Source organism: Gopherus evgoodei, chromosome 2 (genome assembly GCF_007399415.2).
Source record: "Gopherus evgoodei ecotype Sinaloan lineage chromosome 2, rGopEvg1_v1.p, whole genome shotgun sequence".
Classification (NCBI taxonomy): Eukaryota; Metazoa; Chordata; order Testudines; family Testudinidae; genus Gopherus; species Gopherus evgoodei.
The window spans coordinates 109,228,423-109,246,601 of record NC_044323.1 but is presented as its reverse complement, the minus strand read 5'-3'; the positions used below and the strand labels follow the sequence as shown (position 1 = coordinate 109,246,601).

General features: G+C 44.1%; 1 long non-coding RNA gene across 1 annotated transcript in view; it reads right to left on the bottom strand.

Moving 5' to 3' along the window:
* Positions 1–17,551, bottom strand: part of LOC115646048 — a 104,991-nt gene extending 87,440 nt beyond the window's left edge. The window contains exons 1-2 of the long non-coding RNA XR_003998914.1: positions 17,328–17,551; positions 5,959–6,052 (exon numbers count right to left, since the gene is read on the bottom strand). This is a non-coding gene — a long non-coding RNA (uncharacterized LOC115646048). The remainder of the gene's footprint in view (positions 1–5,958; positions 6,053–17,327) is intronic.
* Positions 17,552–18,179: the final 628 nt, after the last annotated feature.

Below are 18,179 nucleotides of genomic sequence, written 5' to 3'. Positions count from 1 at the left end.
AAGTTCCTAGGCATCTAAGTTTCTGCCTTTGGGAATGTGCACTGCTGCCTCACTTGAAACATCATCTCCTGCCTAGGCCTAAGTGCAATCCATGAACGAGGGAAAGATAGGTGACCCTTCACCTAACTCACCTGTGGGGCCCAATCTGGTAGGAGTGCTCAGAGTCCACCTACTACTTGGTTCCATTCAAAAGCTGGGAACAGTAGGCAGGGGTGACCACCTTGTAACTTCTAGCCCAGTGGCTAGAGCCCTCATTCTGGGATGGGGGAAGACCTAGGTTCAATTCCTCCCTTTGCCTGTGGGGAAGAAAATATTTGAAGAGGGGTTGTCCTATCTTTCAGGAGAGTGTTCTAACCAGCGAGCTTGGGATATTCTGATGTGGGGCTACCTCAATCCTTCCTGTTGAAACTGTTCCACTTTGTAAAAATTGTTACTGGAGGAGGGGAGCTAACTGCTGGATCTTTCACCTTACAGATTGTTGCCCTAACCACCATGCTACAGAGTCATCCTTGCTTGCTGTGATCCAGCCAGTGACTCTTAAATATTTGTACACAGTGGAACAGCTTTGACAGAAGAGCCTGAGGAAATTTCACATCAGAATGTCCCCTAGATCAGCAGTTAGAGCATTCTCCTGAGAGGTGTGGGAGTCCTCTGTTCAAAACCTTTCTTCCCCATGACAAGCAGAAAGGAGACTTGAACCTGGGTCTCCCACATCCTAGGCAAGTGCTCTAACCATTGGACTAAAATTTGTAAGGTAAGCATCAGCACTACAACCTCCTCCAGCCATTTTATGAGTAGTGAGGTTTGGCACCTAGCTCATTCTCCTAAAAAATGACTTAGAAGCCTAAGCCACCTTACTCTAGAAGATGTGTTCCTGGTTGTGGATTGCTAGCAGAACTAGGCACCTCCCTGAAGCCCATACTTAGGTGCCCATGTCCATAAGATGGGTGGAGCTTAAGACCTCTATGCCTTGGCATCCTCATAGGATAGCTTAGGCTAGGATCTACCAAGACTGCTGGCTTTTGTGGCTCCTGTTCTTGGGTGTCTCTCTCTCCCCACTCATTGTATAGGGAGACTGGAAGCCAAATTCAGGTTTGTGGATGGCAGTGTTGTTCCTGTGATTTTTCTAAGTGCCTAAAAGTTAGATATTGCAATGCTCAGCATCATAACACCTAAGTCCCTTTGTGGATCTGGCCACAGTGACTGTTTGGGTCCAGTTACTGCCTAGTTACTTTTACTTTTTCTCTGCAGAGTTTCATCCGTAGTGGCTGTACATCAAATGGCTCACACAAAGCATATTAGCACCTGTTGCCATAAAAATAACATTTCAATACCAGATAATGTGTATTATGTATATTACAAAAATGAGTATTATGAGCAAGAATAGCTGCATTTGTGTCAGAATTTTATCATTACAAGGTACATAGCAAAGAAGGGTTTGAACCATGTTCCAGGTATAGAAAATCTTCATTGCATATGGAGACAGCTACCTTTAAAATCGATGTGTGGTCCAAATTTGTATATTTTTCTATTGGGTCTACTTCCAGTATAAGGAGCAAATGCAAACTAATAAGAACATATGGTTGCAATGGTAATAGGATTAAAGGATTAGCTAGTTGTGAAGAATTTCATACACATTACCGTTGATATTTTTAATTGCTTTTAAGTGGAATATGTTTGACTAGTGATGAGGCCAACATTTTATAAGCTGAAAAATTGGCAATGGGAATGTGCACTGTTCCTCTTGCACTGCATCACAGAATGCTTAACAGTGGGAAATGCATATAATCATTACTAATTATATTGCCAACCTGAACAAATGAGTTTGTAGATGTAATTTGTAAATGATAACAACACACTCTCCTTGATCTCACCTGGAGGAATATTCTTCAAGTGGGAATCTGAAAGTTCTCTCTCCAATGTGATAAACTTATTAAATATCTAAAAAATTGCTTAGCAATGGCTTGATTGCCAACATATAGCAACTGCTGCAAACCTGCGGAGCTGTGTTGGAAATTTTCACATTCACATTGAAATGAGTTGAGAGAAAATATTTGTAAAATTTTCATCCAAAGATTGCATGGTGAGATTGCCAAGAGATTGTTACTACACTGTTTAACTTAATGACTGCCATCCAATGTGATCTCTCTCTTGAATTTAAATAGAAGATCTTAATAAAAGATGAAAAATGGTGTACAAATCACTGTCTGTTTGAGGTAGAGGATAAAACTATCCTTGACTCCATATGCCTATATATCTATAGATAGCTCACTGTGAACCACGATTAATTTTAGGCTGCCGTGGTGATCGGCTTTTACTTGTGCAGATTAGAAGATAGTCAAAAGTTTTTGAACCATGATCTAGGGAATTTTTCTTCTGAAGTTTGTGCTGTTACTTAACTGCTATAAAGATAGCTGCTAATAAAAACCTTTTGGGCAAATAAAAATACCTGCAGCTATTTATTGTGAGCTAGATTGTACTCAGACTCTGAATTCATGCAAGGGCATAAGAACCCCTTTTCATCTATATATATCGGATAGTCAGACCTTGGATCCAGGTGTGCAGGAGGACAAGGCAGTAAGCTCGCCTCCACTCCCCTGCCCAAGTAATTGCATGGGGAATGAACAAAATCAGAATGGTGGATGATGATAGTTTATCACTGGTAATTGGACATTACTTATGTGCTTGAACTTTAGTGCTTTGCTGGATCAAGGGCAGAGTGTTCAGCATGTCATAAAATCAAGCCCAGAGAGTTGATTTCCTATCTCATAGTCTCTGTTTAAAGCACTGTACTAGACCATGCTTCTTCTATCCTGGTAACTCAGGCTGGGAAAGCTCTACTATCTCACTAAGTATAGTCCCCTGCCAAAGCAGGATAGAATCCCTAAAAGGAAGGCAAGGGATTAAGATTATACTAATGCCACTTTTTAAAAAAACTCAAGAAGCAGCAAGAGCCCAATATGTTTTGCCTCTTTCTCTTTTCACAAACTATTTTATAGTGTCAGTGAAGTCAACTGTAAAAACTCTGCATCGATAGTGTATGCACAAATATTTTAAGCAAATAACATTGTGGATGTAAACATAGATATACATTTCAGAATCATATAGAATTTCTCTTATCTGATACTGTACATTAGAGTTTTTCATTTTCTGTAATGGAAGCCTGACAGGACTGTGTTTAATGCAAGGATCTCAACAAAAGAATAATCATCTGCTGGTACCTAGACTTAGTCTTTAACTGTGTGTGTCTCAAAACTGAATCAGGATGGGCTGGTTGCTCCACAAAATTAACTCAATGGCCCAAAGTGGCCTTAAAGCACCCAGAGATGGTCAGCAGAGAAATTCCCCTGTGCAGGGAATCTCTCCACTGGTTAAGGCAGCAGAGCCCGTAGTGTAAAGAGAATGAGTTGGCATGTTGAGGCTCGGGTGTGAGCAAAATGTTTAGCTCTAAACTGAGTTGAGACCTTGTGGCTCTGAATCATGGAGCTGCAACTAGCTCCCTGCTGTAACTATTTTCCTTTGCACTTGAACAAAGTGGATAATTGGGGTTGGGATCTCCAGTTAACCTTCTATAGTTACTACGATTCTTATTGACCATCATTCTATCTCTGTCCAAGTCTGCTTGATTTTTCTGTCTTCTATGCTACCCTTAACTTACTGAGATGGAGGTGTCAGATGGAAAATGAAGCACTTAATAAAATTCTTTCCTATTTTTCTCTTTTTCTATGCTACCAGCTCACTCTGTGGCTTTGGTCTGCCCATTTGTAAGAAGGGTTTAGTAATAATGGGCTTCACCCACTCTTAGTAAAGTTTTATTATCTCCCATAATGAGAGACAGAGCTGGAACATTACAGAGTGTTCCAGATGGTATTACTGAAACCTGGTGGGATGATTCACATGACTGAAATGGTAAAATCAATTATAATCTCGTTAAGAAAGATTAAGTGGGCAAAAGGGGAGAAGGAGTGGCACTCTATGTCAGAAATGGCATTACTTGTTTCTGAGTACCTGAAAACTCATAAGGAAATTATCTTGAATGTTTATGGATCAACTGCCTAACAGATAAAGTACAAGTTGAGGTAATACTTGATCTCTGCTACAGACACCAAATCACATGGTGAGTGACTATTTATGTACCTCTATAATGAGTGGAATAAAAAAAGCTGTGTGGTCACTGAGGGTTTCAGGTTGAGTGACATATGGTGGAGATCTCATGCTACCAGTATTAAAATAGCCTCAGAATTTCTAAATATCATAGATGACAATTTCCTAACTGAGAAAGCATTGTGTCAACATAGCGAAATTTATATTAGACCTCAACTTGACAGATAAAGAAAAATTGATCACAAAACTACAAATTAATGTTAACTTAGGTACAAGTGAACATAACATGATTTGCAATCTGAGTAAAGTCCAGACCAATAATATATACACATGGTCATTTAAAAGGACCAATTTCACAAAGCTGAAAACAGTTTTGAGCCAAAACACCTGGGAGGAAGAATTTAATCAGAAAAATAATAATAATTGGGAATTTTTCAAGAAAACTTTACTAGAAGCCCCAAAAGTCACAATCAACGAAGGACATATTGGTTAAAAAATTGGCCAGATTTAGCAGGAAAGTGAAGACCACTATAAAAAATAATCAGCCGCCAGTTGTGTCATCAGCCTCAGCAGAGAAGCCAAGGAATTAAGGATTTCTAGTTTAGGTATTCACCTACCACCCATAAACATAATACTTCAGTGCTAGTATAGGAATAAACTATTTTGTCACACTAAGAGGTGATTTTTCATTGTCAGGATAGAGGCACTTTAGCAGGACTGTTTGTGGATATATTTATTTCATGCATAATTAGAAAGGGGAAGTTGATAATAATTAATATAAATCAGAAACTAGGAATTGTAGAAAATTGATAAGGGAAGCAAAGGGATCAAGGAGAAATGTATGGCCAGCAGTGATAAGGACAATAAAAGCTGATTTTGTAAAGTATATGAGGAACAACAACCATTCTAACAAGATGGAAATTATCACTAATAACACAGAAAAAGCAGATGTCTTCAATAAATATTTTTGTTTTGTATTTAGTAAAAAAAAAGATGATGTTATCATATCATATGATAACACTTTGTATCTCAGGAGGACATTAAACAGCAGCTAATAAAGTTAGACATGTTTAAGCCAGCTAGTCTAGATAACTTGTATCCAAGAGTTTTAAAACAGGTGACTGATGAGATTGCTGGCCATTAATGTTGATTTTTCAATAAGATTTGGAATGCTGGGGAACTTCCAGAATACTGGAAGAAAGCTAATGTTGTGCAAATATTTAAAAAGGGTAAACAGGATGACCCAGGAAATTATAGGTTTGTCAATCTGATGTCAATCCTGGGCAAGATAATGGAGTGGTTGATATAGGACTCAATTAATAAAGAATTAAAGAAGGATAATATAAGTAATGTAAATCAGCATGAGATTATAGAAAACAGATCCTGTCAAATGAACCTTTTAAAATACAATTATTACCTTTATCAACCAAACCTGCAGTGTTGAGGTAATATACACAAATAGAACTAAGGCATTTGACTTGATATTGTGGGGCATTTTGGTTAAGAAACTAGACCCATATAAAAATGAAGTACACATTAAATGGATTAAAAGATGGCTAACTGTTTAAATATAATTGTAAATGGGAGATCTTCGAGTGGGTGCATTTTTAGTGGTGTCTCTATGTTGTTTAAAAATTTTATCACTGCCCTAGAAGAAAACATAAAATCAACACTGATAAAATTTGCAGATGACACAAAAATTGGCCAAATGGTAAATAATGAAGAGGACAGGTCACTGATGCAGGACAATTGGGAATATTTGGTAAAATAGACACAAGTAAACAATATGTTTTTTTTAATACAGTTAAATGTAATTGTATACATCTAGGAACAAAGAATGTTGCCCATACTTACAAGGATAGGAGACTCTATCCTGTGAAGCAATGACTCTGAAAAAGACTGGTGATCACGGTGGGTAATCTTCTGAACATAAACTCCCAATCTGATGCTGTGGAAAAAAAGCTAATATGATCATGGGGATGCTCTCAGGGTTCCTTCCCCACTCTGAACTCTGGGGTACAGATGTGGGGACCTGCATGAAAGACCCCCTGTCAAACCTTAGTCCCAGATTTGGACCTTAGCATCCAAAATATGGGGGTTAGTATGAAAACCTCCAAGCTTAGTTACCAGCTTGGACCTGGTACTTGCTGCCACCACACAAAAAATTAGAGTGTTTTGGGGCACTCTGGTCCCCCTGAAAAACCTTCCCTGGGGACCCCAAGACCCAAATCCCTTGAGTCTCACAACAAAGGGAAATAATCCTTTTTCCATTCCCCCCTCCAGGTGCTCCTGGAGAGATACACAGACACAAGCTCTGTGAATCCAAACAGAGTGACTCCCCCTCTCCGTTCCCAGTCCTGGAAACAAAAGCACTTTCCTCTTCACCCAGAGGGAATGCAAAATCAGGCTAGCAAATCCAACACACACAGATCTCCCCCTGATTTCTTCCTCCCACCAATTCCCTGGTGAGTACAGACTCAATTTCCCTGAAATTTCCCAGAAAAGAAAACTCCAACAGGTCTCAAAAGAAAGCTTTATATAAAAAGGAAGAAAAAATACATACAAATGGTCTCTCTGTATTAAGGTGACAAAATACAGGGTCGATTGCTTAAAAGAATATTGAATAAACAGCCTTATTCAAAAAGAATACAAATCAAAGCACTCCAGCACTTATATTCATGCAAATACCAAAGAAAAGAAACCATATAACTTACTATCTGATCTCTTTGTCCTTACACTTAGAAACAGAAGATTAGAAAGCAGAAACTACTTCTCCAAAGCTCAGAGAAAGCAGGCAGACAGACAAAAGACTCAGACACAAAATTCCCTCCACCCAAAGTTGAAAAAAATCCGGTTTCCTGATTGGTCCTCTGGTCAGGTGCTTCAGGTGAAAGAGACATTAACCCTTAGCTATCTGTTTATGACACGCCCCCCAAATTGCAGACAGTGGGGAAGCTCACTGGCGGCGATTTCCGTCTAGAACTTTAAAATAAACAGATTACTACAACACATGTACCTTTACATATACCACTAAGTATATAACTAACAGATTTTACACTTTAAGAACACTGTTTAACTACTGAATTCTGGGAAACTCTCACGGGAGAGTGCATCAGCTACTTTGTTAGAAGCTCCTGATATGTGCTGAATTTCAAAATCAAAATCTTGGATAGCTAAACTCCAACGAAGAAGTTTCTTGTTGTTCCCCTTGGCAGTATGAAGCCACTTTAGTGCAGCATGGTCAGTTTGTAGTTGGAACCGCCGTCCCCAAACATATGGGCGTAGCTTTTCCAGGGCGTACACAATGGCATAGCATTCCTTTTCACTGACTGACCAGTGACTTTCCCTCTCAGACAGTTTCTTGCTGAGAAACACGATAGGATGGAAGTTGTGATCTGTTGCTTCCTGCATGAGCACTGCTCCTATACCACGCTCAGATGCATCCGTGGTTACTAGGAATGGCTTGTCAAAGTCCAGGGCCCTGAGCACAGGGTCAGAGATGAGCATCGCCTTAAGCTGGGTAAAGACCTTTTGACACTCATCAGTCCACTTAACGGCATTTGGCTGGGTCTTTTTGGTCAGGTCGGTCAGTGGGGCAGTGATTTGGCTGTAGTGTGGTACAAATCGCCTGTAGTATCCGGCCAAGCCTAAGAAGGATTGGACCTGCTTTTTGGACCGTGGGACAGGCCACTCTTGGATAGCATCCACCTTAGCCTGTAGGGGGTTTATGGTTCCTTGACCCACCTGGTGCCCCAGGTAAGTTACTCTATTTTGGCCTATTTGACACTTTTTGGCCTTAACAGTTAGTCCGGCCTGCCTGATGCGCTCAAAGACCTTTTCCAGGTGTAGTAGGTGTTCGGGCCAGGAGTCTGAAAAAATGGCCACATCATCGAGGTAGGCAACTGCAAATTCTCCCAGTCCAGCTAGTAGACCATCTACCAGCCTCTGGAAGGTGGCGGGTGCATTTCAAAGGCCGAAAGGAAGGACATTGAATTCATACACCCCCGCATGGGTGACGAATGCTGACCTCTCCTTGGCAGGTTCATCTAGCGGTACTTGCCAGTACCCCTTGGTTAAGTCTATTGTAGAGATGAACTGGGCACGTCCCAACTTCTCCAATAGCTCATCGGTGCGTGGCATTGGATAGTTGTCCGGATGAGTTACCGCATTTAGCTTACGGTAGTCCACGCAAAAGTGTATTTCCCCATCTGGTTTGGGTACCAGAACCACTGGAGATGCCCATGCACTGGTAGATGAGCGGATTATACCCATCTGTAGCATGTTCTGGATTTCCCATTCTATAGCAGCTTGGGCATGAGGAGACACCCGGTAGGGTGGGGTTCTGATTGGGTGAGCATTACCTGTATCAATGGAGTGGTATGCCTGTTCAGTCCGTCCTGGGGTGGCTGAGAACAATGGGGCGAAGCTAGTTCACAGCTCCTTGATTTGTCGCCGCTGCAGATGTTCCAGGGTGGTTGAGAGGTTCACCTCTTCCATGCCACCGTCTTTTTTCCCGTCGTAGTAGACACCGTCAGGCCACTCAGCCTCATGTCCCTGGACTGTAAACTGACAAACCTGTAAGTCTCTGGAATAGAAAGGCTTGAGAGAATTAACATGGTACACTTTAGGCTTTAGTGAGGAATTGGGAAATGCTATGAGGTAGTTTACAGTTCCCAGGCGCTCTTGGACCGTGAATGGCCCTTCCCATGATGCTTCCATCTTATGGGCCTGTTGCGCCTTCAAGACCATAACCTGGTCTCCTACCTTGAAGGAACGTTCTCTGGCATGTCTGTCATACCAGGCCTTTTGCTCTTCTTGAGCATCCTTTAGGTTCTCTCTAGCAAGGGCTAAAGAGTGTCGGAAGGTGCTTTGAAGGTTGCTTACAAAGTCCAGAATGTTAGTTCCTGGAGAAGGCGTAAACCCCTCCCATTGCTGCTTCACCAACTGTAATGGTCCCTTAACCTCGTGACCATACACAAGTTCAAATGGTGAAAACCCTAAACTGGGATGCGGTACAGCCCTGTAGGCAAACAGGAACTGCTGCAACACTAGGTCCCAATTATTGGAGAATTCGTTGATGAATTTTTGTATCATGGCCCCCAAAGTTCCATTGAACCTTTCCAACAGGCCATTGGTTTGATGGTGGTACGGGGTGGCAACCAAGTGATTCACCCCATGAGTTTCCCACAGTTTTTCCATGGTCCCTGCCAGGAAATTAGACCCTGAATCTGTAAGGATGTCGGAGGGCCAACCTACCCTGGCAAAGATGTCTGTTAGGGCCAGGCACACAGTGTTAGCCTTGGTGTTGCCTAGAGCGACTGCTTCTGGCCATCGGGTAGCAAAGTCCACTAAAGTCAGTACGTACTGCTTTCCTCTGGGTGTCTTTTTTGGGAAAGGACCCAGAATATCCACAGCTACTCGCTGAAATGGGACCTCAATTATGGGGAGTGGCTGGAGAGGGGCCTTGACCTGGTCTTGAGGCTTTCCCATTCTTTGGCATACCTCACAAGACCGGACATACTTGGCAACGTCCTTGCCCATCCCCTCCCAGTGGAAGGACTTCCCCAACCGGTCCTTGGTTCTGTTCACCCCAGCATGGCCACTGGGATGATCATGGGCTAAGCTTAAGAGCTTCCCCCAGTACTTAGTTGGAACCACCAACTGTTTTTGCGGCTGCCATTCTTTCCGGTGTCCACCAGAAAGAGTTTCCTTGTATAAAAGTCCTTGGTCTATAACAAACCGGGATTGATTAGAAGAGCTGAGAGGCGGTGGGGTGCTCCGTGCCGCCGCCCAAGCTTTCTGAAGGCTGTCATCTGCTTCTTGCTCAGTCTGGAACTGTTCCCTTGAGGCTGGGGTCACCAGTTCTTCCTCAGACTGTGGACTTGGGCTTGGTCCCTCTGGAAGCAATGTAGGTGATGTGGTTGTTTCCGGTGCTGGTGAACCGCTCTCCGTTGGTGCACCTGAGGTTATTTCAGGCTCTGGCTGAGCCTTTTGGGTATGGCTGTCTGTTGCTTCTGCCAGTTTTGGCTCGCTGGCGCCCTCTGGCTTTGAGTTTGAAGATGTGGTTGCACTTGCTGGTGCTGGTTGCTGTTCCAGTTCCGGGCATGGGACTGGAGGTGTTGTGGCTATTTCAGTGGTTGGCATGGAATCCGGGTCCACTACCTCTGTCTGGGTCTCTGGTAACCCAGACGGGGCGTCTGTGGACGGTTCAGGAACAGGAATGGGTCTGGAAGCTTGCCTGGTTTGGCTACGTGTAACCATTCCCACTCTCTTGGCCCGCCTCACCTGGTTGGCCAAGTCTTCCCCCAGTAGCATGGGGATAGGATAATTGTCATAGACTGCAAAAGTCCACATTCCTGACGAGCCGGCAGTTGAGCTGTAGGCAAGTCTACAGCTTGTGACATGAAGGGGTAAATTGTAACTTTGGCCTTTGGGTTGATGAATTTCGGGTCAACGAAGGATTGGTGGATAGCTGACACTTGTGCCCCCGTGTCTCTCCACGCAGTAACCTTCTTTCCGCCCACTCTCAAATTTTCCCTTCACTCCAAGGGTATTTGAGAGGCATCCGGGCCTGGGGATCTTTGGTGTGATGGTGGTGTAATGAATTGCACTCGCATGGTGTTCTTTGGACAGTTGGCCTTGATATGTCCCAGTTCATTACACTTAAAGCATCTTCCATCTGATGGGTCACTGGGCCGAGGTGCGTTACTGGAGACTGGTGAGGTGGAAGAGTAGGGCGTCTGTGGCTTTACTTGGGTTGTATGTGGGGTCTTTGGCTGTCCTCGGTTGTAGGGTTTATGGTCGGTGTGCCCCCTGGGGTATTCGTTCCCCTTGACAGTAGCTTTCTTGCTTTCTGCCACTTCCATCCATTTGGCTCCAATCTCCCCCGCCTCAGCGAGATCTTTGGTTTTCCATCTTGTATGTACCGTGTGATGTCTTCAGGAACACCATCCAAGAACTGCTCCATTTGTATGAGGAGGTGCAGTTCTTCCAAGGTTTTAACATTGTGTCCTGATATCCAGGCCTCATAATTTTTCCCAACGTAGTAGGCGTGTTTGGGAAATGACACATCTGGTTTCCACTTTTGGGTTCTGAAGCGCCGACGGGCATGATCTGGGGTTATCCCCATTCTGTATCTGGCCTTGGTTTGAAAAAGTTTATAGTCATTCATTTGCTGCTTAGGCATTTCAGCTGCCACCTCTGCTAACGGTCCACTGAGCTGTGACCTTAATTCTACCATGTACTGGTCTTCGGGGATGCTGTACCCAAGACAGGCTCTTTCAAAATTTTCCAAGAAGGCCTCGGTGTCATCCCCTGCCTTGTAGGTGGGAAATTTCCTGTGCTGTGGAGCAATAATTGGCACCGGGTTGTTAGGGTTGGCTGGCACATGCAGCCCAGCTTTTGCCAAGTCCAGTTCATGTTTTCTCTGTTTTTCCTTCTCTTCATTTTCTTTTTGTTGTTTTTCCATTTCTTTTTGTTGTTTTTCCATGTCTCGGCGGTGGGCCAACTCTTCTTCTGCTTGTTTCCTTCGGTGGGCCACCTCTTCTTCTTCTAGTTTTCTTTTGTGTGCTGCCTCTTTGGCTGCCTGTTCTCTTTGGTAGTCTGCCAGTTTGATGCTTTCTTCCTTTTCTTTCAGCTCCATCTCTTTTTGTTTTATTTCTAGTTCCTGTTTGTGTTTTTCCATCTCTCGCCTGTGTTCAGCTTCTTTGATTTGTTCTTCGGCCTCAATTTTTGCCTTAGAAGTCATGGTTCCTGTTTCCTTCTGTTGGGGTGCCCTCCGGTGTTTATCTTCTGAACTGCAGGCTCTGTTGCCTTCTGGAGTCTGCCTAGCAACAGAGCCTTTAGCTAATCTTCAATGTTAAGTAAACCTGAAAAACCACCTTATCTGTATGTATATAGTGCTGGTAATGACTCTCAATGGGAGTGCTATTGTGTGACAAAAGACTCTTAATAGCACCTTAATGGTTTCTTGCTTAAGATGCAAGCCACAAACTGCCAGAGAGAGCAGAAAAAAAATTCTCTCTGGTTTCTTTGAAAACCAAACCCTCTCTGCTAAAAAGTCCCTAGCAAAGAAAAGAAAAATAAAATATTTCTACTGGCTTCTGGATTCTGTCTATCCCGTAACCGCTGCCACCATGTCAAACCTTAGTCCCAGATTTGGACCTTAGCGTCCAAAATATGGGGGTTAGCATGAAAACCTCCAAGCTTAGTTACCAGCTTGGACCTGGTACTTGCTGCCACCACCCAAAAATTTAGAGTGTTTTGGGGCACTCTGGTCCCCCTGAAAAACCTTCCCTGGGGACCCCAAGACCCAAATCCCTTGAGTCTCACAACAAAGGGAAATAATCCTTTTTCCATTCCCCCCTCCAGGTGCTCCTGGAGAGATACACAGACACAAGCTCTGTGAATCCAAACAGAGTGACTCCCCCTCTCCGTTCCCAGTCCTGGAAACAAAAGCACTTTCCTCTTCACCCAGAGGGAATGCAAAATCAGGCTAGCAAATCCAACACACACAGATCTCCCCCTGATTTCTTCCTCCCACCAATTCCCTGGTGAGTACAGACTCAATTTCCCTGAAATTTCCCAGAAAAGAAAACTCCAACAGGTCTCAAAAAGAAAGCTTTATATAAAAAGGAAGAAAAAATACATACAAATGGTCTCTCTGTATTAAGGTGACAAAATACAGGGTCGATTGCTTAAAAGAATATTGAATAAACAGCCTTATTCAAAAAGAATACAAATCAAAGCACTCCAGCACTTATATTCATGCAAATACCAAAGAAAAGAAACCATATAACTTACTATCCGATCTCTTTGTCCTTACACTTAGAAACAGAAGATTAGAAAGCAGAAACTACTTCTCCAAAGCTCAGAGAAAGCAGGCAGACAGACAAAAGACTCAGACACAAAATTCCCTCCACCCAAAGTTGAAAAAAATCCGGTTTCCTGATTGGTCCTCTGGTCAGGTGCTTCAGGTGAAAGAGACATTAACCCTTAGCTATCTGTTTATGACACCCCCCTAATATTATTTTTACCAGCTTAGGATAAAACTTCCCCAAGCACAAATTCCTTCCTTGCCTTAGTATCGCTGCCACCACTAAGGCATTTAACCAAACATTCAGGGAGGGCCACTTGGAGCCCTATCTTCCCCAAATATCCCCCCAAACCCCTACACCCCCTTTCCTGGGGAGGCTTGAGAATAATATACTCACCAATTGGTATAGGTGAACACAGATCCAAACCCTTGGATCTTAAGAACAATGAAAAATCAATCGGGTTCTTAAAAGAAGAATTTTAATTAGAGAAAAAGTAAAAAAAATCACCTCTGTAAAATCAGGATGGTAAGTACGTTACAGAATAACAAAAGACTCAAGAACACAGAGGATTTCCCCTCTAGGCAAAACTTTAAAGTTGCAAAAACAGGGATAAACCTCCCTCTTAGCACAGGGAAAATTCACAAGCTAAAACAAAAGATAATCTAACACATTTATTTTCTGCTATTACTTATTATTTCTGCAAGACTATATGCTTAGTTCAGATATAGCTAGGGAGATGTATTTTCCCCTGCCCTGTTTCCTGGCTGACTCCAAGAGACACAGACAAAAAACCTTCCCCCCACAGATTTGAAAGTATCTTCTCCTCTTATTAGTTCTTTTGGTCAGGTGCCCCCGGGTTATCTGAGCTTCTTAACCCTTTATAGGGTAAAGAGGGATTTTATGCTACTCTTAGCTGTATGTTTATAACAGATGCATAAACAGGGGAATCTCGAGTAAGAGTAGAGAGTAATTTTACTTCTGTATTTGTGCACTGATGTGGCCACTGCTGGAATACTGCGTCCAGTTCTGGTGCCAACAGTTCAAGAATGATATTGATAAATAGAAGAGGATTCAGAAAAGAGTCACAAGAATTATTAGAGGATTAGAAAACATATTTTACAGTGATAGACACAAAGAGCTCTATTTAGCATAACAGAGACAAGGTAAAAGGGTGGCTTGATCACAGTCTATAAGTATCCTCATGGGGAACACACTGAATAACTGGCTCTTCAATCTAGCAGAAAAAGGTATAACACTATACAATGGCTGGAAGCTGAAGCTAGACAAATTCAGACTAGAAATAAGGCTTTTAAGAACAGGCTAGACAAACACCTCTCAGGGTGCTAGCTAATACTTAGTCCTGACTCAATGCAGGTGACTGGACTAGATGACCTCTTGAGGTCCCTTCTACTGCCACATTTCTATGATTCCATGTTGGAATAACCATGTATATACTGCATCTTTGTTCAATAGTCACCTCGGGGGGCTGTTGTGTGTTTGAGAGGCTTGGAAGATAGTTTAGAAATCCTGACAGTCTCTGACCTGATTTAATAGCTTTAGATGTTGGAATCTGCTGAGCTGATTTTACCTTTTGGCAGTCAGGTTGTAGTCATTGGTAATGCCAGAGAAACGCTATTTTGAAGTCCCCAGACCCCATTTTGTATCCATGGCTTCCATTTTAAATAAGCAAGAGTCATTCCACCATTAAATAAAAGCTGCAGGTCAGAGTGCTAACTACAGAATTGGTGGGGAAACCAATTTGGCAGGGATCCAGCAGATCATAACACTGTTAGGTAAATTAAGGTTGCAAGTCTAAAAAATATAATTTGCAGTTAGAAGTGAGGCTAAAATAGAACTGAGAGCTAGCAGAGAAGGTAAACAAGTAGGATGACCATCTAGTCTGACCTCCTACACAATGAGGCCACAGAATCTCACCCACCAGGGCCGGCTTTAGGAAGGCAGGGCCCAATTCGAACAATTTCGAAGGGGCCCCAGCGGGGATGACCAAAAAAAAAAAAGGCACTTAAAAAAACCCACCTTTCATTTCTTTCATGTATTATTTACTTTCCATGACTATATACACATAACAAAATTATATATTACATATATTACATCATATATTATAAATATCAAGTTCATTAAGAGGAACTTTATTGTACACCTCACCTATATGTTTTTAAAACTTTATCTTCCTTGCTTTTTGTTTGACAAAATCTGTCAGTATATTGCCTAACTCTAAGCTCTTCATTACTTCGCATTCAATTGACATGATTGCCAAATTGTTTAATCGGTCTTCCTGCATTCCAGCTGTGGGCCAAAGAGGAAGGTTTGGGGAGTGGGGGAGAAATGGCACACATAAGCAAAAGAAATATTCCATTCTATGCATCCGAAGAAGTGGGCTGTAGCCCATGAAAGCTTATGTTGAAATAAATTTGTTAGTATCTAACGTGCCACAAGTACTCCTGTTCTTTTTGCAGATACAGACTAACATGGCTGCTACTCTGAAACCTGGCACAAATAGGGTGACCAGATCACAGCAGTAAAATAGGACCCACCCCCTCCCCGCTCGGCTCCACCATCACACCCTCTTCACCCTCTAGTCCCCCACTGACTTGCTGCGTCCTTCCTAGTCAGTCCCCCACCCACCACTCGCTTCCTTTCACTTTCTCCCTCCCCTGCCAGAAACCCCTATGCCTGCCCCTAGAACCCCTGCTGGCTCACTGCTCGCCTCTTTGTCTACCTGCCGCTTGCCCACCCGCTCGCCCTCGACTTGCCGCTGCATGCCCCCACCCCCAAGTATATAGCCTCATTCAAAGACCCAGGGGTCACAATATTACTGCACACAGCAATCAATCAATGCAGTTGTAGATAAATCTCTGCTTTATTCATTTTTGTATAACTTTTACATGACTTTGTATTGAACCTTGGTAATATGTTATAGTGGGCCCCAAGGTAGTATAATTAAGGTAAAAGAAAAATGTCTTTTTGCTAGAAGTAGAATGAGATCTTTCCTCCACTTTGTAATCAATTGCCCTATTGAATGAATGAGGTGTGAATGAGGAAGATGTGGAAGGCAGGCACCTCCAGACAGCTGCAACCCTTGGAGAGAGGCTGGGAGCCAGACCAAGGAGCTTTGCCCAGGGCTGAGTGGGACGGAGTTTGGGTGCTAGGTGCAGTCTCTGGGCTGGGGCACGGGGTGGGGTGCAGGAAGGGTGGAGGGGTGCAGGCTCTGGGAGGGAGTGTGGAGAGGTGGGTGCCGTGCAGGCTTTGGGACAGAGTTTGGGGGCTGGAGGAGGGTGCTGGGGGGGAAGGGACTGCCATGTGGCTTCCTTCCTCCCCTGATGCCCCTTACCATAGCCTCAGTGGGGGATGGAGCTGCCCTTTCCCCAGTATTTGCAGGAGTGGTGGCTGGGGGGAAACCCAGTCAAACTCTGGTTTTACTCTTTCACTGATGGGCCACTTAAACCCCTTACAAACTCCTTCCCGCCTCTCTCATTCCCCTTTTCTACTGGGCTTGTTTGATCTTTTCGGTGGAGCCAGATGAAAACCACAAACCCCAGTGAGAACAGCAGGCTGGAAGACTAGACTGAAACCACCACCCAACCTAGTCCATCCCAGAGCCCAGGACTGAGGGCAATGTCCCCCCACCCCCAGACCACCTGCTTCCACTCCTGGCCTCTCCCAGCACTGCCAGTGATTCTATGTGGCTGCATCAGGTGGGATTTCAAGCAGACCCCACAACCCCCCGCTAAATTCACCCCTGTTTTGCGACCACTCTGCACCAAGAGCACCTTCCCTCCCTGCCCTAGAGCTGCTGGATGGCTAGAAAGCTGAGCTGGGCATTTGATTGATCTAGAATATTATCATGCCCCCCCAACAAAAAACTTAATATCCACACAGCTTTGGGGAGGCTATTCGCTATTGTTGCAGGTCAAATGAAGGAGCCATAGTTTAATGGAAATATTCAGCCCCTACAGTGGTCTTGCAGCAGGGAAAACAGAGTTGATGGGAAGGGAACTGGTTTGGATAGGAGCCCCAGTCCCGTTCCTTTGCAAAATAATTTGGAAAGGGAATCAGATCACGCTGTGCCTCAGTTTCCCCTTCTGCAGGGAGATGGGGGGGAGATAAAAGTCTCAGCCTGCCTTGCCATGTTGCAGACCTTTCGCATTCTCCCCTCTTGATGTATTTGATTTCCTCCTCCAAACCTCCCTCTCTCTCTCACCTGGAGTTCACAGCACTAAGTACTGGCTGCGGGCTTTTTTCCTGGGTTACATGACATGATCCCAACTTTAGTTCTGAAACAGACACAGGCAGGCACAAACTCACCCTCAAACAGCAACACCCCAAAAACCACAACACCAACCCAATATTACAAACCTATGGGGAATGACAGGGTCAGACACTCACCATTGGAAGCCCCAGCAGCTGTTCAGGTGAGTGAGGTCCACTGCAGAGATTCCTGTGTCTCCCACCGGACCAGAAGCTCCCTCGGCGTCTCCTCCAGGCGACTGCTGGGGAGAGGGGAGGGGAGGGGAGGGGACGGGAGGAAGGCTGCAAGCACGTGTGCCTTCTCCTCCCTCCCCTCTCCCCGCTCCTGACCTGCAACACCCAGCGGCTCTCTCTGCCTCAGCCTTCTGTTGGCCAGTGTCTCTCGTTGCCTAGCAGCAACAGCTGCTGCTTCCGGGAGAGGCAGAACTTTGCTTCCGGGAGACAGCCGGCCAGCGCGGGGCCCCCTTCAGGGGCGGGGCCCGATTCAGGGGAATCGGGCAAATCGGCCTAAAGCCGGCCCTGTCACCCACCCACTCCTGAATCAAACCTGTGTCTGAGCCATTGAAGTCTTCATATCATGGTTTAAGGACTTCAAGGTGCAAAGAATCTTCCAGCAAGTGACCCGTGCTCCATGCTGCAGAGGAAGGCAAAAAAAAAAAAGAAAAACCCAGGGCTTCTGCCAATCTGCCCTGGAGGAAAATTCCTTCCCAACCCCAAATATGGCGATCAGCTAAATCCTGAGCATGTGGGCAAGACTCACCAGCCAGACACCCAGGAAAGAATTCTCTGTAGTAACTCAGATCCCACCCCATCTAACATCCCATCACAAGCTATAGAGCATATTGACCGCTAGTAGTCAAAGATGAATTAATTGCCAAAATTAGGCTATCCCATTATACCATCCCTTTCATAAACTTTTTAAACCCCTCAAGCTTAGTCCTTTGCCCCGGCTCCTCCCCTTGGAAGGCTATTCCAGAACTTCACTCCTCT